This window comes from Giraffa tippelskirchi, chromosome 11 (genome assembly GCF_054371585.1).
Source record: "Giraffa tippelskirchi isolate mGirTip1 chromosome 11, T2T-mGirTip1v1.2.pri, whole genome shotgun sequence".
NCBI lineage: Eukaryota > Metazoa > Chordata > Mammalia > Artiodactyla > Giraffidae > Giraffa > Giraffa tippelskirchi.
In genome coordinates this window covers 120,940,065-120,962,079 of record NC_137285.1, presented here as the reverse complement: position 1 = coordinate 120,962,079, position 22,015 = coordinate 120,940,065, and the positions used below count along the sequence as shown (strand labels likewise).

At 39.6% G+C, this 22,015-nt stretch overlaps 2 pseudogenes across 1 annotated transcript; one reads left to right on the top strand and one right to left on the bottom strand.

The window, feature by feature from the left end:
* Nucleotides 1-2,137: 2,137 nt before the first annotated feature.
* On the bottom strand, nucleotides 2,138-5,639 carry LOC145525645 (small ubiquitin-related modifier 2-like; annotated as a pseudogene). The gene is made up of 2 exons (XR_014068354.1): nucleotides 2,731-5,639; nucleotides 2,138-2,316 (listed from the first exon to the last, which is right to left on the bottom strand). The product of XR_014068354.1 is annotated as a small ubiquitin-related modifier 2-like (transcript).
* An 8,156-nt stretch (nucleotides 5,640-13,795) lies between these two features.
* On the top strand, nucleotides 13,796-21,800 carry LOC145525267 (tripartite motif-containing protein 6-like; annotated as a pseudogene).
* The last annotated feature ends 215 nt before the right edge of the window (nucleotides 21,801-22,015 follow it).

Here is a 22,015-nt window from a genome sequence, read left to right as displayed (position 1 = left end):
TTATATTGTTTAGGTGATTTCTGATGCATGTTATTCAGGTGATTTTTAATGATAGTATTGTATAAGAATTTCCTGGTATAAGGGTATAAAATTCTGTGTGTAAAAATAAACAGGCATCACTGGCATTACAGGTTGCAGTGATCCTCTCAACCCCCGCTGTGTCTATGTCTGTGTCTCTCTGTGTGTCTGTGTCTGTTTTCTTTTCTCAGCCGAGGAATCCCGCGTCCGTGCCTACGTTGACTCGTCGGCCGGTTCCGACACCTGGTAGGCTGCAGTCTATGTGGTTGCAAAGAGTTGGACATGACTGAGTGACTTCACTTGACTTTGATTTTCAGGCCTTTCTCTTATGGTAAAATACAGTATAGGGCTTCCCAGTTGGCACAGTGGAAAAGAATCCACCCTTTTGATCCACCTAAAGATCTAATGCTGGTTCGATTCCTGGGTCGGGAAGATCCCCTGGAGGAGGAAATGGCAACTCAATCCAGTATTCTTGCTTAAAAATTTACGTGAACAGAGGAGCCTGGTAGGCTACAGTCCATGGAGTAAAAAGAGTCGGACAGGACTGAGCATGCGCGCACACACACACACACACACACACACACACACACACACACACACACACACACACACACATTCTACAGTATATGCCATACCATGTACTTTTATTTTCTGTTCTTTTTCTTTGTAACTAGTTTCAAATTCATGATGAGAAACTGACCTAGGATAGCAAAGGAGCAAGCTTTTCTTTGAGAAGTATATGTTATAAATCAGAGCAGACTACTATACAGAGTCTACATCAAATTATAGAAGGGGAGTACCCTGCCCCAGTGGAATGACAAAGCATGTAATCTGGGAATGGTATATATATACACACTCATACACACATGCACATGTGTACACATACATATAATTATGTGTATAAATATACATATGTACATAGATTATCTTTATCCCAGTTAATCTTCAAAAATATCATATAAAGAACAAGTTCCTATCAGGTCATTAAAAGAATACATAAACTTATGAGGTACACCCAACGTTTCATGGCTAACAGTGCAGAAGACAGGATGATTAGGCCTAGGCCTGTGTTTCTCCAGCACAGGTGCTCTTTCAGTAGAATACTCCCCAAGAAGAGGTAGAAGCCAGATTCCCTAGCATGTACAGTAGGAGGGAGAGCCATTAATGAAGCAAGAGCAGGTCGTGATAATGGCTAAAACTAAGTTGAGCTATTTCATAGCTAGGGTGTTCTTATAGGTCTCATGTTATAGTGGGGGAACACTGTGGACAGTTAAGAGCTTGGGCTTTGAAATAACATAAAATTTTATTATCATTCTTAGTAGCTCTTATTAAAATTAAACTGATTCAGTTTTTCATAAGAAATAAAAGTACTAAGACTTACCTTATAGGCCTATTGTGGGAATTAAATAATAGAATATTTGTAATAACTTAATCTCCCAGCATATAAGCACTGATCCAAATTGTTATCAATTAATTTTCTTTGTGACTAGAAATGCATGTTAAGAATGAATAAGAATCTACTTTTTTTTTCATTTTAAACAAGTTTATTTAAACAACAAGATGCTTGACTCGTAGGGAAAACTATCCAGGATTCATTCCTTTTAGAGTAATTTATCCCTACTTAAAGACAGATTGCTCTACCTGTAACATCTATGTACAAAAAGTTATAAAATTGTTCTTGGTTTTACAGTGATAAATGAAAAACATTAAAATCCTCCAATCAAACAAGGTAAGCAAGAATTTTTATGTTGTTCTTTTGTTTGTTAAACAGTGAGAGCAAAATAACTTACTGGAGTACATAGATAAGAGCTGATGAGCATGCCACTAATGGAGAAAAGGGGGTGTTTTCACAGAATCAGTATTTTTCCCCATCCCATCTCCGTTTGATGTTGAGCAAAACATACCATTGGCCATTTAGTTTAAAAAAATGCAACATGCTTGTGCACATACACCAGTTACTTCAAGTACAATAAAGGAATGGGCATGAGGGAAACAAAAGAATAGAGAAACTGTACTGTAGTGGTCAGGATGTGGTGGGACAAAATTGTGGTTTTCTAACTGACAATGTCCTCTTGGTCTGAAGGAACAGAATTCTGGAGTAAAGTAGCAGGTTCCCTTCTTAGTAGACACTTCCTTCCTGCTGCTGGAATATGTCAATTGTATCTTCATCTTCCATCTCTGACTGTGCAGGTGTGTCTGTTTCATTGATTAGCTGCCCATCAAATTGGAATCTGATCTGCTCCATTAATAAATCTTGTCATTCACAATAGGCTTTCATTAGTTTACTATGTAGTGTATGTAGGGTAACAGCGTTAGAGTAGGCGAAGTCCAGAAAAAGAATGAGACCGGCATTTTACAGGAACAGATCACCTTTAATGAGACGAAAAGGGGCAGCAGTCAGATTAGTGAGCTGCTGCACTAACCCAAGAAAAGATAAGTATATATAGGCAAATATGTGGAAATCAACTGTCTTAAGGAGGCCTGTTCTTCTCCAAAGTTGTTCGGATTAGTTATCTCTTAAACGGCTGGGGCAAGGAATTCTGGAGATTGGCCAGAGGCTGGGACTGGCTGGGAGCTGGGTGTAATCTACCTTAAAGTCCATTTTTTCTTCCAGTGAGAGAGTTCTTTGTTTTGCATAGAATGGTGGGGAGGACCCAGAGGGGAGTTTTAAGTCCAGGCTATTTTGAGCCGTGTAACTCTCCTTCATTGTATGCCTCTCAATCTTAAACCGCACCACAGAACCATCCTGCCCCACCACCTTCAAATAAATGTGATTGATGTTCTCAGTCTTGACATCTTCCTTGGACTTTTTGTCTATCATGTTGAGCACTGGAGTCTCCTCAGCTTCCGCTTCACAAAAGATTTCTGTAATCTTTTTGAGGCTAGAAAAAATGTCATTTTGGCCATATAGCATCCAGCTTCTGAATGTCAGCATCAGTGAACTACCGCTCTGTGATTGCCCCTTTGAATGACCACCTAGTGATTTCAGATTTGTTGAGCCATTTCCTCTAACATGACCTAATAGGACAGACTGGCCAGATTCACTTACTTCAGCTGGTGGATGCAGGCCACCAGGGGAGAGCATGTTCAGTGTTGCTGCCTCAGGGGAGCCCTCAGTGGGGGTCCTCACTGGGGAAAAGCGGGTACTTTTCTCCTTCCTCCTGACAGCTCATTAGTAAGGAAATAAGACAAGGTGAGTGTGTGAAACTGTGGTGCTCAGGAAGTCTGGTTTTCCAAAGGATTGATTACTTTGAAGAGACTTGAGAACAGCTTCTAAGACAAGAGCTGAGATAGGAATAAAATGCACTCACTGACCCAGGAGGCGAAGGCATAAAAGCCTTGTCTTTTCCCAGGGGCCCTATGTGGACGCCTCTTACTGGTCTATAGTTTCTCTCCTCCTTTCCTGTCCAGACCCCACCCCCCAGAATTTAGCTTTCATTTCCCCTCATCTTCTACTTGGGGTCATCATAGTGGAGGTCAGGCCCCTGGTGAGGTGAGTGAATCCCGAACACATCTGTCCAGGGCCTGTCTTCACCCTTCTCCAAGGAATCACAACTTCTCCATTCTTGTCTGAGGATAGCTGAGTGGTTTGTGGAGGGCAGAGTTGGAGACTGACAAAAGAAAAAATGGAATCTGCTTGGGTGAGTTTAGTTAGAGGTCTGGAAGCTGTTCTAAAGGGGGAAATGGCCCAGCCTGCAGGCTTCCTGCTGAGAGCGCTGACTGAAGATCAGTCTGGGGGAGGGGAAGTCTTAGGAGAAGGGGGGTTGGAAGAAGAGAAAGGCTTGATTTGTTCCTTGAGGGACTGTTTATTTCTCAAGACTGAAATCTCCCCACAACTCCTTCCCATTCTGTCAGTTTCAACTGCACCTTTCTGAGGTCAGTCAGGATCCCTGATTTTTCAAGAGGTAGAAAATCCCTTCTAACAGCAATAAGAACAAAGGCCAAGGGGTCTTTGAGTCCTGCTATTTTAATTTTTATCAGGGTATCACTGTAGTATTTCTGCATCACTGTATCAATAAATTCTCATGGCCTCTGCCTGTCTGTGCTCAGAGGTCTGATGATGTGACAGCTGGCAGACTCTCTTCTGTGGTATTCACTGGTCCAGACACAGGGAACTGCTGCACTTCCTTACATCCCTAACCTGCTCATGCTTCTCTTTGAGCCCGATCTGCCACCCAGAACCAGCTCAGCTGAGAGATCAGGGGCAAGAGCAACACCTGGAAAGAATTTCTAGAAGTGATGTGTGGAAGCATCTAACATTAACAACAGTGATATCTAAATTTAACTTTTAAAATCTTCTTACTTGATTGGTGTTCGTGATATTAAAAGATGTCAGAGAAGCATGATTATAACCATATCATGAGACCCAAAATGGAAGTAAGTTAGAGGTGCCTCTGTGTTTATTCCCCTTCTTCCTTATAGAAAGTCCAGCTATGACCCACCTCCCAGAATATTGGAAATAAAAGCAAAAATAAACAAATGGACCTAATTAAAATTAAAAGCTTCTGCACAACAAAGGAAACTATAAGCAAGGTGAAAAGACAGCCTTCAGAATGGGAGAAAATAATAGCAAATGAAGCAACGGACAAAGAATTAATCTCAAAAATATACAAGCAATTCCTGCAGCTCAATTCCTAAAAAATGAACAACTCAATCAAAAAGTGGGCCAAAGAACTAAGCAGACATTTCTCCAAAGAAGACATACAGATGGCTAACAAACACATGAAAAGATGTTCAACATCACTCATTATCAGAGAAATATAAATCAAAACCACAATGAGGTACCATTTCATGCCAGTCAGAATGGCTGCTATCCAAAAGCCCACAAGCAATAAATGTTGGAGAGGGTGTGGAGAAAAGGGAGCCCTATTACACTGTTGGTGGGAATGCAAACTAGTACAGCCACTATGGAGAACAGTGTGGAGATTCCTCAAAAAACTGGAAATAGAACTGCTGTATGACCCAGCAATCCCACTGCTGGGCATACACACTGAGGAAACCAGAATTGAAAGAGACATGTGTACCCCAATGTTCATCACAGCACTGTTTATAATAGCCAGGACATGGAAGCAACCCAGATGTCCATCAGCAGACAAATGGATAAGGAAGCTGTGGTACATATACACAATGGAATATTACTCAGCCGTTAAAAAGAATACATTCGAATCAGTTCTAATGAGGTGGATGAAACTGGAACCTATTATACAGAGTGAAGTAAGCCATAAAGAAAAACACCAATACAGTATACTAACACACATATATGGAATTTAGTAAATCGGTAAAGATAACCCTGTATATGAGACAGAAAAAGAGACACAGATGTATAGAACTGTATTTTGGACTCTATGGGAGAGGGCGAGGGAGGGATGATATGGGAGAATGGCACTGAAGTATGTAAATTATCATATGTGAAACAAATCGCCAGCCCAGGTTCGATGCATGATACAGGGTGCTCGGGGCTGGTGCACCAGGATGACCCAGAGGGATGGGATGGGAAGGGATGTGGGAGTGGGGGTTCTGGAAGGGGAACACATGTACACCCATGGTGGATTCATGTCAATGTATGGCAAAACCAATACAATATTGTAAAGTAAAAAAATAGATAAATAAATAAATTAAAAAAAAAGAAAGTCCAGCTATACCCACTGTACCCAGGGACAGAGACACAAGTCAAATCTCTTTCCTCACCAGGACTTCCCCTTTTCTGACCGAATCTTACTTCATCAAGGTTGACGTTGGAGATTATCATCTCTGCTACATATTTCTTATTCCCTCTCAGCCTTGGTCAGTGTTAGACCCTTGTTTTCTGAGCTCATACATGTCACCTGTCAGACTGGTTACTACAGGGTGTCAGAACTGATTTGTTAGTTTACTGTTTCAGATTTTATTTTATTAGTATTGCAATGAGTTTATATTAAATAATAGTAGATGAAAGCCTGGGAAATAAAACAAAGCACAATTTCACTTTCCAACTCTGTAGGAAAAATGACTCTTTCCAAACAATATCCATAATTTGTGGTTTTATTGTACTTAGAGAAACAGTTTTACTACAATCACAAAAGAAGAAAGTTCTGTCTATAAATTTCCTGTTTGAACTTTTACATAATTATTGTTAGAGTTAACAAATATAGATTGTAACCCCTAAGGTATTTATATTCTCATGAGATCAGATGTCAAATGACCAACTTGTAAGGTGCAAACATCTGAAATATTATCAGGCAGATGCCACTCATGTTCCTACATCTGTCTCTCTGATTGCTGGTGTGTCCTTGGGTCAGTGCTTAGTGAGTGGTGAGGTCATTCTTCATGTGTAAAGACTAGTTCCTTCCATGTCTGTTGTGCTTCAGCAGCTTTGACATTAAGGCCTTAGAGTGCTGCAGGTAAAATAAATTCTGTGACTATGTGGAAGAATGCATGCTCTGATCCGCCCTTCTCTATCAGCTCTTGGTACATCTCAAAATTGGTTGGATCTTGAATGGGATGAGAAATAATTGGAGGTCCTACAACCATGTTTGGATCACAGCTTCAGTAATAAAGTGATATAATGATTACCTCTGATTTTGTTATTCATCAGAGCCCCATCTGGGTCATAGAATTTTCAGCCAGAGGTAAGCCGTACATGACTTCTAGGCTGTTTTTTGTATCTCTACCATTGTTGTTGTTGTTTAGTCACTAAGTTGTGTCTGACTCTTTGTGACCTGATGGCCTGCAGCACTCCAAGCTCACCTGTCAGAGTTTGTTCAGATTCATGTCCATTGAGTCAGTGATGCTATCTAGCCATCTCATCCTCTGCCGCCCTCTTCTCTTTTTGTCTTCAATCTTTCCCAGCATCCGAGTCTTCAATGAGTTGGCTCTTCATATCAGGTAGCCAAAGTATTGGAGCTTCAGCTTCAGCATCAGCTTTTCCAATGAACATTCAGGGTTGATTTCCTTTAGGATTGACTGGTTTGATTTCCTTGCAGTCCAAGGGACTCTCAAGAGTCTTCTCCAGCCCCACAGTTCAAAAGCATAAGTTCTTTGGTGCTCAGCCTTCTTTATGATTGAACTCTCACATCCATACATGACTACTGAAAAAGCCATTTGACTATATAGACTTTGTTGGCAAAGTAATGTATCTGCTTTTTAATACACTGTCTAGGTTTGTCATAGTTTTTCTTTCAAGGAACAAGTGTCTTTTAATTTTGTGGCTGCAGTTACCATCTGCAGTGATTTTGGAGCCCAAGAAAATGAAATCTGTCACTGTTTCTACTTTTTCCCCATCTATTTGCAATGAAGTGATTGGACAAGATGCTGTGATCTTAGTTTTTTTCAATGCTGAATTTTAAGCCACTTTTTCCACTCTCCTCTTTAAACTTCATTAAAAGGCTCTTTAGTTCCTCTTCATTTTCTGCCATAGAGTGGTATCATCTGCATATCTGAGATTATTGATATCTCTCCCAGAAATCTTGATTCAAGTTTGTGATTCATCCAGTCTGGCATTTCACATGATTCAATCTGCATGTAAGTTACACAAGCAGGGTGACGATATACAGCCTTGACATACTCCTTTCCCAATTTTGAACCAGTCCATTTTTCCATGTAAGGTTCTAACTGTTGCTTCTTGACCCACAAGAGGTTTCTTAGGAGGCAGGTAAGGTGGTCTGGTATTCCCATCTCTTTAAGAATTTTCCACAGTTTGTTGTGATCCACACAATCAATGGCTTTAGTGTAGTCAGTGAAGCAGTAGTAGATGTTTTTCTGGAATTCTCTTGCTTTTTCTATGATGCAGTGAATATTGGAAATTTGATCTCTGGTTCCTCTGCCTTTTCTAAAGCAGCTTGTACATCTGAAAGTTCTTGGATGATGTACTGCTGAAGCCTAGCTTGAAGGATTTTGAGCATAACCTTGCTAGCGTGTGAAATGAGTGCAATTGTAAGGTAGTTTGAACATTCTTTGGCATTGTCCTTCTTTGGGATTAGAAGGAAAACTGACCTTTCCAATCTTGTGGCCAGTGTTGAATTTTCCAAATTTGTTGACATACTGAGTGTAGCAATTTAACAGCATCATCTTTTAGGATTTTAAATAGCTCAGCTGGAATTCCATTACCCGCACTAGCTTTGTTTGTGGTAATGCTTCCTAAGGCCCACTTGACTTCACGTTCCAGGATTTCTGACTCTAGGTGAGGGACCACACCAGCGAGGTTGTCCTGACATTTTTTGTACAGTTCTGTGTATTTTTGCCACCTCCTCTTAATCTCTTTTGCCTCTGTTAGGTCCTTACCATTTCTGTCCTTTATCATGCCCATCTTTGCATGAAATTTTCCCTTGATATCTCCGATTTTCTTGAAGAGATCTCTCATCTTTCCCATTCTATTGTTTTCCTCTACTTCTTTGCCTTGTTTATTGAGGAAGGCCTTCTTATCTCGCCTTGTTATTCTCTGGAACTCTGCATTCAGTTGGGTATATCTTTCCTTTTCCTCCTTGCTTTACACTTCTCTTCTTTTCTCAGCTATTTGTAAAGCCTCCTCAGACAAATTCTTTGCCTTCTTGCATTTCTTTTTCTTTGGGATGCTTTTGGTCACTGCCTCCTCTACAATGTTGTGAACTGCTGTCCATAGTTCTTCAGGCACTCTGTCTACCAGATCTAATCCCTTGAATCTATTCATCACTTTCATTGTATAATCATAAAAGATTTTATTTAGGTCATACCCAAATGGCCTAGTGATTTTCCCTACTTTCTTCAATTTAAGTCTGAATTTCACAATAAGAAGATGTTGATCTGAGCCACAGTCAGCTCCATATCTTGTTTTGTCTGATTGTATAGAGCTTCTCCATCTTCAGCTGAAAGAATATTCAGTTCAGTTCAGTTGCTCAGTCATGTCTGGCTCTTTGTGTCTGCATGGACTGCAGCATGCCAGGCTTTCCTGTCCATCACCAACTCCCAGAGCTTACTCAAACTCATGTCTATTGAATATAATCAATCTGATTTTGGTATTAATGATTTTGTGATGGGAATTTGTAGATTGTTTATTGTGTTGCTGGAAAAGGATGTGTGCTATGACCAGTGTGTTCTATTGACAAAACTGTTAGTCATTGCCTTGTTTCATTTTGTACTCCAAGGTCAAACTTGCTTGTTATTCCAGTTATCTCTTGAGTTCCTACTTTTGAATTCCAATCCCCTATGATGAACAGGACATCTTTTTGCTGTTAGTTCTAGAAGGTCTTGGAAGTCTTCCTAGAACCGGTAAAACTGCAGTTTCTTCTGCATCAGTGGTTGGGGGCATAGACTTGGATTACTGTGATGTTGAAAGGTTTGCCTTGGAAATGAACTGAGATCTTTCTGTCATTTTTGAGATTGTACCCAAGTACTGCATTTTAGACTCTTTTGTTGACTATGAGGGATACTACATTTCTTCTAAGTGATTCTTGCCCACAGTAGTAGGCACAATAGTCATCTGAATTAAATTTGCCCATTCCCTTCCATTTCAATTCACTGATTCCTAAGATGTTGATATTCACTCTTGCCATCTCCTGCTTGACCGTGTCCCGTTTCCCTTGATTCATGGACCTAACATTCCCGGTGGCTATGCCATATTGTTCTTTATAGCATCAGACTTTAATTTCACCACCAGAGCCATCCACAGCTAAGTGCTGTTTCTTCTTTGGCCCAGCTACTTCATTCTTTCTAGAGCTATTAGTAATTGCCCTCCACTCTTCCCCAGTAGTGTATTGGACACCTTCTGATCTCGGGGGCTCATCTTCCAGTGTCATATTTTTTGCCTTTTCATCCTATTCATGTTCATGCAGTTCTTGTGACAGGAATACTAGATTGGCTTGCCATTCCCTCTCCCAGTGGGACCATGTTTTCTCAGAACTCTCCACTATGAGCAGTCAGTCCTACACAGCAACTTATTGTTTCTCTTATACTGGAGAGCTTACTTTTGCCATCAAACTTTGGCAATCATCAAGACAAGGACTGTCTTTTGAGATCTTCTTTATTTTCCTTTATTGCTTCACAGCCCCATTTTCCTCAAGTCCCTGACAGAACTTCTGAGTCTAGGCTATAATTACAGGGCCATAGTGAATCCAGGCTTAGGAGTGAGCTTCACTGTGCTACCACTCCGTGATACCCCATCTGACTGACCTCCAGCAGTGATTTCCAATATGGATCACAAATTCCACCCACTTTACCTCATAAGGCATAAAATATAAGGTTTACTAAGCTTAGCTGAAGGTATTAAGAGATACATCACTGAGCATGAGTGTTTCAGGTGAGCTCTCAGAAATGGTCCTGATAGGAGGTATGACATCCCCATCATCTCAGCTTTGTAAGGAACCAAACTAGATTGGATATATTTGAAATTCTCATTCGTGGGATAAACCTCGTGCTGCAAAGGACTGATTACCTTGCAAAAGACTATGAACACCAGCTTCCAGGGACACAAAAGAGACATATTTGTTGATAAGAGTCACAATCCTTTTGTGAAAAATAAGGTGTGTGCTTACTAATTGGCATTCAAGGTCTATATAAAGTCTTCCTAGCCCCAAATGCACTTTGCATGCAAAGTTGCTTCAGTCATGTCCGACTCTATGTGACCCTATGCACTGTAGCCCATCAGGCTCCTTTGTCCACGGGATTCTCCGGGCAAGAATACTGGAGTGGGTTGCTGCGCCCTCTTGTAGGAAATGCACTTTACCTCAGACTGATTCCCTGGTGGCTCAGACGATAAGGCATCTGCCCGTGATGCGGGAGACCCAGTTTCGATCCCTGGGTCAGGAAGATCCCCTGGAGAAGGAAACGGCAACCCACTCCAGTACTCTTGCCTAAAAAATTCCATGGATTGAGGAGGCTGGTGGGCTACAGTCCATGGGGTCACAAAGAGCCGGACATGACTGAGTGACTTCATTCACTCACTCGCTCAATTTTGCTATCAATAATGTGACCTTGACTGCTGACCTTCCACTTTGTTGTAGGTTTCCCAGAAAATAAAAGACACATACACACCACTTAGGAGAGTAGTAAGTCAATATTATCTGTACAGGATGGAGTCCAAGACTGATGCTAACCCCATTCCCACATATCTCCTCCAACTCCCAATCTTGTCCTCTTACCTGCTCTTCTCTCTCACTTTTATCTGCTGCCCTCCCTTTCCTTCATTACTCTGTCCCTCCAGCTATCATCATCTCTCTCCTGAGGAGTTGTGCCTGCATCCTACCTGATCTTCCCAATTTCACACTGTGTCCATCCAACATCTCACAGCCCAAGGGCATAGCTGGTCATGCTCCTACTCTTCTCTGATGGCAAAACATTAATAACTTCTCCTGACCCATGGAGATGGGCCCCTAAATGTTACATATTTTAGGAAATATCATATTTAATGTCACTTCAGCCTCTTGCAATCCCAAGTGAAAGTGTTAATCGCTAAGACATTTCCAGCTCTTTGCAACCCCATGGACTGTAGCCGACTGGGCTCCCCTGTCCACAGAATTCTCCAGGCAAGAATATTGGAGTGGGTTAAGGGATCTTCCCGACCCATGATTGAACTTGGGCCTCTTGCATTGTAGCAGATTCTTTACCAACTGAGCCACCACCAAGATCCTAGCAGTTTTATGCCCACCAATCACACAGGCATTTAGTAACCTATGTAAGATGTTATGTCTCCTAGGAACAGATCATTTCCTCCACCTAAACATTTTTCCACTTTCTCATTGCATATTTATTTCTTCTTCCTCAACTTTAAGTTCAGACCTTATGTTTCCTAGTGGAAATATTTGGATAATCCCTATTTACCCCATTATTTAAAATCTAACATGTATGTCTCTATACTACCATTTTTTTACACCTGCTCTTTTATGAATATGTAGATACATATGAAATATATACACAAACATATGACTAAAGTTTGATTTATTCTTACTTTCCAGGTGAATGTCAAGTGTGCAGTGATTTAGTTCCTCTTTTTACATTTATCTTACTTTGTATAAATATTAGCCCTGTTACCAGCACATAATTCTTCATCAGTGATAATTAGTTGAATGATCTGGCCTAATATTTTGAGGGTTTTTCCCTCAGGACTGATATTCATTTCATCAGTGTTTATATGCTTTTAAATATCTGACTTCTGTGATCCTATGGATCTATTTATACTAACTCCTTCTGCACCATCCTCATACAAATACATAGTTAGATTTCTATCAATATCCTTGACATATTTTCAGGTCAAGGTGAAATCACTCTTTACATAGTCAAGACTTTGCAGAGGTTCCCAGCTGGTTTCTATGTCTTCATTTCCATACTACACATTGCTCTTGAGTGTTAACTAGGTTCATGAAATCTCTTTTCTTTTGTTTCACTCAGTGGGGTAGGAGATAGGTCTCTGAAGGAGGGCACCTAATATATTAGGTTCAACTTCATTTTGTGTATTGAAGATACATGATCATTGTAAGTCATCTCCATTTACACATCAGATAAAGGATTTTCTCTTATGTATATACAAACACATTGTTGTATATTATGTCATGATGAAATGGGAAATCATTGTGTGTGAAAGTTGCTCAGTCATGTCCGACTCTTTGCAACCCCATGGACTATACAGTCCATGGAATTCTCCTGGCCAAAATACTGGAGTGGGCAGCCATTTCCTTCTCTAGGGGAGTTTCCCAACCCAGGGATTGCACTCAGGTGTCCCACATTGCAGGTGGATTCTTTACCAGTTGAGCCACCAGGGAAGCCCAAGAATACCGGAGTGGGTGCCTATCCTTTCTCCAGTGGATCTTCCCTACCTAGGAATTGAACAAGGTGTCCTGCACTGCAGGTGAATTCTTTACCAGCTGGGCTGCCAGGGAAGCCTGGAAATCATTGTAAATGTACAGCAAATGATGGCAATGGTTACAATGTAAGTAATTTAGTTAGAGCAGGTCTTTGTGATGAGAGAATATGTGAGGAGAGAGTTTCAGTTCAGTTCAGTTCAGTTCAGGTCAGTCACTCAGTCATGTCTAACTCTTTGCGACCCCATGGACTGCAGCTCTCCAGGCTTCCCTGTCCATCATCAACTCCTGGAGCTTGCTCAAACACATGCCCATCGAGTCCGTGATGCCGTCCAACCACCTCATCCTCTGTTGTCCCCTTCTCATGCCTTCAATTTTTCCCAGCGTCAGAGTCTTTTCTAATGAGTCAGTTCTTCGCCTCAGGTGGCTTAAGTATTGGAGCTTCAGCTTCAGCATCAGTCTTTCCAGTGAATGTTTAGGACTGATTTCCTTTAGGATTGCCTGGTTAGGAGAGAGTTTACTGAAGTATGAGAGTCATACTGATATCAATGGCAGCATCCAATGCTGAGAGAAGAGTGGATATAAAAGCCCAGAGGCTTTAAGAGTTTTCAGCTTTTTGATATCGAGGATGTTCTTGGGCATGGGAAAGAAAAAGTAGGATGGATGGTGGGTCACAAAGTATCTTAGTAGAAAAGGTATCAGGACAACTTTTGTTGAGTAAAATTAAATAGCGAGAATCACTGCACAGATATGGATGGAATTTGTCACATGATATGAACTGATAGTAAAGTGTTTAACATTATTATGAAATGTTCTTTTGGTCAGGTCACTGGGATCCTTGTTTCTGAATGTTTCTTTTTCTATCCTTCAATAATTTGACCTTGGCCTGTATTTGATTTATAAACAGCAACTAGTGTCATGTATTTCTGCCTTTCTTACTCTACTCCAATTATCTTTCCCAATCATGCAAGGATCTGTGAACAAGAGAACCCTCAGAAGTCAGGACAGGTAGGAGCAGGGGAAAAGTTACCATGGCTTCAGGAAAACTGGTGAACCTACAAGAGGAGATGACCTGCCCCATTTGCCTGAAGCTTCTGATAGAACCCCTGAGCCTTAACTGTGGTCACACTTTGTGCCAAGCTTGCATCACTGTAAACAACAAGGGGTCCATGATCAGGCAAAAGAGAGAGTGTAGCTTCCCTGTGTGCAGAACCTGTCACGAGCTTGGGAACCTGAGGCCTAATTGGCACCTGGCCAACATAAGTAGAGAGGTTCAGAGATTTCAAGGTGAGCCTGGAGGAGCAAGAGAGAAACTCCTGCTCTTCTGTGAGAAAGATGGGAAGGTCATTTTCTGGCTTTGTGAGCGGTCTCGGGAGCACTGTAGTCACCACACATTCCTCATGGAGGAGGTTGTCCAGAAGTACCAGGTAAGAGATCAAAACAGAGGGAAGACTGCTAAGAAACTGGTAATTTAGGGAAAAGGTCTATTTTGCATTGAACTTTAATTACCTGGCCACCAAGAACCTGAGGCCTATGATCTCTTCTCTTCCTATGCCCACCTTCTGATGTCTGAGAAATATTTCTGCGCATTCCCCCAATTGTGACGTTATAACTCTATGCCAGAAGTAGACATTCATGTTCTTTGTGTTAATACATGGAGATCTGGTACCTAGGAGAAGCTCTCATTACCCCTTTGAACAGGAGGAGTAACTAAGACACTTGCTGGATTAATGTGTAAGATGTTTCCCTGCTGCAGGATCAGATTTCTTCTAGAATAAAAGGAATCAATCTTCTCTTGGCAAGTGTATAGTGACTTTTACTGTTTGAGTCATAAAGGGCACATATCCTACCTCAATTTTTTCTTTCCAAATCACAGATTCTAAATGCTGCTCTCAGTTTCTGCAAAATCTATTCTCCTTGGAAATCAGACTCATTTTTCCTCATTTATCCTCTACAGTGATGGTGAGAAAGCCCATAACTTGACTCTGGTGTGATTCTTTTCTCACAGGGGAAACTCCAGGAATCTTTGGAGAGATTAAAGGGGAACAGCAGAAAGTTGAGCTGTTGGAAGATGAAATTCAAGAAGAGATTTCTACCTGGAAGGTATGAGGAGATACTTCCTGAAGGAGTTAAGACATCTGGGCAAGACCTTGGATTGGTCACAAGGAGCTGCCTTTCTCTTTGTTCCCTGATAGCTGTGTCATTTGACTTGTCCTTTGCTTTGTCCTTTCCCTGATAGGAATGATTGCTGAAAAGTGAATATATCACAAATGAACACAGATAGTGGAAGGGAGGTATTCCTATAGAGGGACTCTCTTGTGAGGATGATTAGGGAATTTCATATTCCATTCCTGTCCTGTCTATTAGTCCTGGGGAGACACCTGGCAATGGCTCTTGGTTCGTCCTCAGTGTTAACTTTTTGGCAGAGGGTAGAGGGAAGGGGTCAGGAGTAATGCAAGGAGGCATAAGTGTCCTGGACAGCTGTGTAATGTCTGAGTCATACCCCCAAGGATTCCATTTGGACTCAGAGTTGACCTCAGTAATGCAGACTTGAGGCCATTATTTTGAAATGTGATGGAGACAAAAAAAAACCAGGAAAAGTCATGTTCCCCAAGAAGTGTTCCTCTTTCTCTCTCTCTCTCTCTTTCTCATTCCTGAAGAATCAAATACAGCATGAAAGAGAAAATATTCAGACAGAGTTTAAAAACCTGAGAGACATCCTGGACAGTGAGGAGGTGAAGGAAATGCAAAATCTGAAGACTGAGGAGGAGGCTGGTCTACATAACCTGGCTGACTCTGAGAATGAGCTGGTCCAGCAGAGCCAGTTGGTGAGAGATCTCATCTCAGATGTGGAGCATCAGTTGCAGAGGTCAACCATTGAGATGATGCAGGCAAGACTGGGGAAGAAGCCTCAGCATCTGAGACATGAGGAAAATGAAGAGAAATTTTCCTTCTCTTCTGTGTTGTTGTGTCTTTCTGCTGTTGTCACTAAGGTTGCTTTTGAACCTACAGCCTCCCTTCCCTGCATCTATTTCAGAGACTGTAAGAAGAAGTCAATGCAGGAATCGAATGCAGGAATAACAAGGGAAATTTTTATTCTTTTTTAAGAATAAAATGTTCGGTGCAGAACTTTGTGGAGAGAAGATTCATTGTGTTTGATGGTTTTCTAAAGGCTCCTGTTATCTGTGATCTACTATTAAGCATTTATCAGATCCCTCTACATGTTCCAGCTTTTCCACAGACAAATTCATTTCAGATGACAAGAGGCTTTTTCTTTCTCCTCAACCTCTTGAGCTTTTTTCCCACTTTCTCTTTTTCTGAAGAAAATTTTTGAAAAATTCTTATTTATTCTGTAAGTATTCAATGGAATTCACTAAAGAAACTATCTCACTCTGGTTATTTGTTGTTTAAAGTGTTTAAAATATTCCACTTGTTTTAGGATTATTTAGATCTTGTACAATCCTGGAGTCAGTTTTTTTATCTCTTTGTAGGGATTTGTCTATTCTAAGTTGTATGGTTTGTAGGCATAAAATTAGTTATAGTAATTCTTTATTATCCCCTAAATTTCTATAATATTCACAGTAATGTCTCTTCTTTTATGCCTGATTTTGGTAATTTGCTTTTTCACTTTTTTCTTGATCAGTTTAGTTATGCTCTGTTAATTTATTGATTTAAAAAACATATTCTTTCACTATTTTGTCTATTTTAAAGCTTTTATTATTTATTTATTTCTACTCTTATATTTACCATTTTCTCTGTATATGTGTAGATATATTTGTGCGTGTGTGTGTGTGTGTGTGTGTGTGTGTGAGAGAGAGTGCTAGTTTAATTTACTCTTTTTTTCCTAGTTTCTTGAATTGGAAACTTAGATCACTGATTTGAGAACATTTCTTCCGATATAGTGTTTAATGATATAGGTGCATTTAATTAATTATATTTTAAACATTTTGATTGTTTACCTTTAATCTTTATTCAACTCAAGTTATTGGCAAATTTTCTTTGCAGTTTTCTTATTTGGTTTGTTTGTTAAACCTTGGATTTTTAAAGTGTGTTGTTAATGACAAAATACTTGGTCATTTTTGAGTTTCACTTCTGCTCTGGATTTCAGCTGTAATTCTGTGGTAATCAGAGAAATATGCTTTTCATTAGTTCAAACTTTTAAGTTTATTGACATTTGTTTATGACCTAAGATACTGGACGTTCAGAAAAATTTTTGTTATGAATTAAAAAAAAATGATGTGTTCCTCATTCATTGGGTAATATGGTCTGTAGTTGTCACTTGGGTCAATTTGGTTGATAATATGGTGCATGTCTTCTATCAATTTGAAGGTTTTCCATACAGGCTGTTCTCTCATTATCGAGACTGAGCTATAGAAATCTGAAACTATTATTATGGAATCATGTTTTTCTCCTTTTGTTTTTGCTTTGAATGCTTTGAAGCTCTGCTGTTAGGTGCATTTACAATCGGTTTATTTGTTTAATGCACTGAACTTTTTATCATAACATTTCCTTCTCATTCTCTCATAATATTTATCTTAAAGTCTATCTTGTCTAATATTAATATAAATGTTTGACCTGTTTTTTGATTACTGCTTGCAGGTAATCTTTTTTACTTTTGAGCTTTTGTGCTTTGATTACGTCTCTTATACATAGCAGTATTTGAATTTTGCTTGTTATCCAGGTCAACAATTTCTAATTTCAATTGAGGCATTAATACCTGACATTTAATGCAATTATTGATATGTTTATATTTAAACGTAGTATTTTGCTGTTTGCCTTCTATTGGGCTACTGTAGTTTTCATTTTTCTTTTTCTCCTTAATTACCTTCTTTTGTGTTAAACAGATATTTCTCATATAAAATTTTGTTTTCCTATTTTCTCATTGTATTTCTTTAGGTTTTACTTGGTGGTTGCTTCAGTAATTACAATATATTTCCCATCCTATCCTGTTCTACTTCAGATTAATATAAACTTAGTTTCAGTAAAAATAGAAACTCCTGCAGCATGGCTTCATTTCCTTCCAGCAACTACACAGTGGTGCTTTTAATATTGGCATCTGATGCTATAGGCTAAGGGCTGAAGGCATTCAAATGCTTTGCTATAACTGGAAGAGAACTTCAAGAGTTTAATCAGGAGGTTTATGTTTCCTTCAGAAACTGAGGGAGGTCAATACAGATTGAATAAATAGAACTGGAGAAAGACACAGATCAGATTCTGAGGACAATGTTTGAGTTTCAAATTAAACTAAAATTAAAACTGCAATCACCCCCACCCCATCCTTTATCCTTTGTCTGTGCTGTGTGTGGGCTAAGTCATGCTGGTTCTTTGGGACCCCATGGACTGCAGCCCACCAGACTCCTCTGTCCATGGCGTTCTCCAGGGAGGAATACTGGAGTGGGTTGCCATTTTTTCTCCAGGGGATCTTTGACCCAGGGATTGAACCCTAGCCTTCCATGTCTCCTACATTGCAGTCAGATTCTTACCACTAATACCACCTGGGATTCTTTCTCTATTCTAGTTTAATTTGATTTTTGTCACATATACAAAATAGCCATAATGCAGAGGGAATTTTCTTTTTTCTTTGAGACTGAGATGTTGTCCTAGTTTTTGGTGACATAGGGGAAATAAATCTGAAGCAAAAGAGATTAAATACAGTGGTACACACCAGTTCAAAGAAATAAAAACATTAAATGTGATAAGAAGGTTAGATGGCTAAAAAATATTAAGGAACTGATTAAACAGACTCAGTAGAGACTAAAGTGCAGGTAAATGCTCTAGTTTTTGGACAGTGAGTGCATACTGGTAACATTATGAAAATGGAGTAACAGAGAAGACAACTTGGTTGGTAAATAATGTTACATATTAGACATTCAAAAGTACTGATTCCTGTGGCTCATTTACTAATGAATATATTAATATGCATTTAAAAGACAAAGTTGAGTAACAATAAAGAATTGGAAACCAACTGCTCACGTGTGTATGCTGAATTTAAGGGAGTGGAAGACGTCACTAATAGGTAGTATGTAAAATAAGAAGGGAGACATAAAAACACCTATATTACTACATTTGTTTGTTTGTACCCTCAACAAAAGCCATATAAATGACTTGAGGAATATTAGAATTATATTTTCATGTTTGATTATTCAAAACCTAGTTTAATGCTTGGCCTACAATAGTATATCACTTCAGTTTTGTTGAATAAATGAAAGAACCACGATTTCTTCAAATCATCTCATGGGTCATCAGAATTACAGGTCTCTCGTTTTTCCCATAAATATGTCTAATCTCCAGGTAACTAGAAGCCTCTTGCTTCCATCAGCGTTGGGGCTTTTTTATCTTTTTTGGAAACTTGACAACATCACATGAGTCTTCTGGAATGACTGGCTTCACTTTTGTTTTTACTTTTCAACTGTTACATGGAGACTATCTCTATTCCCACAATCAGGACTGATGAGGATGAGAATAAGCTTTGTAAGTGGGGAAGCTATTACTTCTTGACTCACGTTTTCTCTTTTCTCACTAGGATGTGAATGCCATCATGAAAAGTATGGGAAACCAGAGATGGTCATTTTGTACTGAGAACATTATGTAAAGCTACTAGAGTTATCTGATGGTTAATTAAGATAAAACCATGCTCAGGACACAAAAACAGAGCATAGATTTACTTTAAACTTCTGTTCAGCAATCATGGCTAGATTGTGCTATAAACATTGAAAATGGATCAGATACTATAGTAGAGAAATTTGGTTTTAAGAAGTTGCAGAGTTTGGGTCAGTGTCACTGTTAGGAATAAAGCATTGGGGTGTCAATTCCCCATTACTTCATAAATTTAATTCACACTCTGTGTCACTATGCAACTCAGGTTCCCATATTTAGTATGTGCTTGACTTATGATGGGAAGGTTGAATCTTTTTTACCTGTCAAACACCTAGAATTGGAGACAGTTTCTTTATATGTAAATTTTTCCCTGGGTATGGAAGAGACCAGATCCTTCTATACCTTTCTACACGGATTTCCAAAACCAGACATGAATCTTAAGGAATATTTTGCCTTGCTACAAATCATTGATCCATCTTGGTCACATACTCCAGAAGCCAGAATGGAAAGACAGCATCCTTGTGCTTGAATTTGCACCCCTACATGGCAGCATCAAGATCTTTACATACACATAAAATTCTGACCACTCTTCATTTAGTATCCATACTGTCTTCTTTCCCCAGGGTTTGTAATTATTCCCAGTGATTGTGAAATCTCAGAGCATTCTGAGGGCCTTTGTATTAGGGAGCCTCCTTTGAAGACATGAGGACTCTAGACAGTGTGTTCTCACACCTAATATATCTCAAACACCCAGGAGCCGGCTTCTGCAAACTCACTTTCTGAAATCTCCCTCAGAACACATATTTATGCAGTTACTTTTCCACAAGTTAAAATTTTTAGGTATGGATGATTTATTTTGATAAATGTATTATTTCATATAATTTCATATAATCTAATGGTGATAAAGAGGGAGTAGTTAATGATTTCATTTTGGAAGGAAGAAACTTTCCTTCTGACAGTCAAGACCTTCCCATGGCAGACAAAGTGTAACTAAGAAGGTGGCCATGAGCACATTTCTCCTGACTCCAAGGTGTCAGTCATCCACTCCATCCTTTCCAAGTGTCTCCAGGGAAGACCACTCTAGTGCATCAAAGTGGTGAAAATATTGCAAGTCAGTGGTTTTAGAAGGATAAGTAGACATGTGTGGGTCAATTTTTATTTTCTCCAGGAGTGAGAACTTCATTGCTATGAAGCCAAAAACTTTTTCCAAGGAACAAAGGAGAGTTTCAAGCTCCTGATCTGAGAGAGATACTGTGAATGTTTAATGGTAAAGAGTGCTACCCAAGTGGATGTATGTGGTATTCTTGTGATGGAGGGAGAATGGCAAGAAGGCTCCAATTCCTAGGTGTGGATAGAGTCAGTGAAGTCCAAATACGTTGTGCTGATGATGTGGGCATATTTATGGGGAGTGAGCAGGGACTTGGTTCATCCTCTCTTTCACTGGTTTACTACCTAAGCATAACCTTCCCCATAATCTGAAAGAAAATACGTTTCAGTGCTAACTCCTTTGCTTATATTTAATATTATGCATTTTTATCATTTCAGAGCTAAGAGATAGGCAACTCTGCTGGGGTAAGGAGACATCACAGTGTAATCCAACCACCTGTTTTCATCATCTTTTAGAATTTTTTACTTTCTAGTAGATCTCATTTTAAGCCTCATGTTTTCACTCCCAACACACACAAACATGTTTTTTCACTCAAGTTATTCTATAGATCCCTTTTACAATGTCACAAAGCAAACAATATCATAGCCCTCACCTTACCCTGTAATTTTTCTACAGTTCAGGTGACCTTGAATCCTTTCACAAGTAATCCAAATGTTGCCATTTCTGAGGATCGGATGCAAGTGAGATATGTCTGCAATTTGGAACGAAGTAATACATCTCAGAATGTTGACTTTGAAGATTACAGTGCCCTAGGATCCCCAGTTATCACAACAGGGAGATGTTACTGGGAGGTAGATGTGTCAGAGAAACATACCTGGGTCCTGAGGGTATATGGTAGCCAAAGCTGGTCTATATTTAGTCTAGGTTCAACATATTTTACATGGGACATAGAGGCATATGGTAAAAACTTCCATCAAACTATCAACAATATAACATTTCCACTTAAAATCAGTGAAGTTTGTCAAAATGTTTACTCGAGATACCAGCTTAAAAATGGCTACTAAAAATGGGTTAAATCATGATTCTGTACATAATGCTTTTGATGAGTCTTCCTCCTCAGATCCCTTGATTTTAACCCTCTCCCTGAGTGTACCTGCCTGTCGTATTGGGGTTTTCCTAGACTATAATGCTGGAACTCTCTTATTTCTAAAAATCAAAAACCATGGGCTTTTCGTCTATAAATTCTCTTCATCTTTCCCTTATTGGAATTATCCATATTTCAATCCTTTGAAATGTGATGCCCCATGACTCTGTGCTCGCCAAACTCTTGAACCTTCTCACACTCACTTCTCTGTAGAGTCTCACACTATGGGTACATCTAATACATTGGAGCTTATCTGCACCATTTTTAACTTTTTCTATGCACCCTCCTGTCTTTCCTGTGTGATTGTTCATCATTCATCAATAGGGTTTATGATTTGCCTTTTATCATGTTTTTCTTGACATTACGTTTGCATTCAGGGAAAATCTTAATTCACCATTTTCC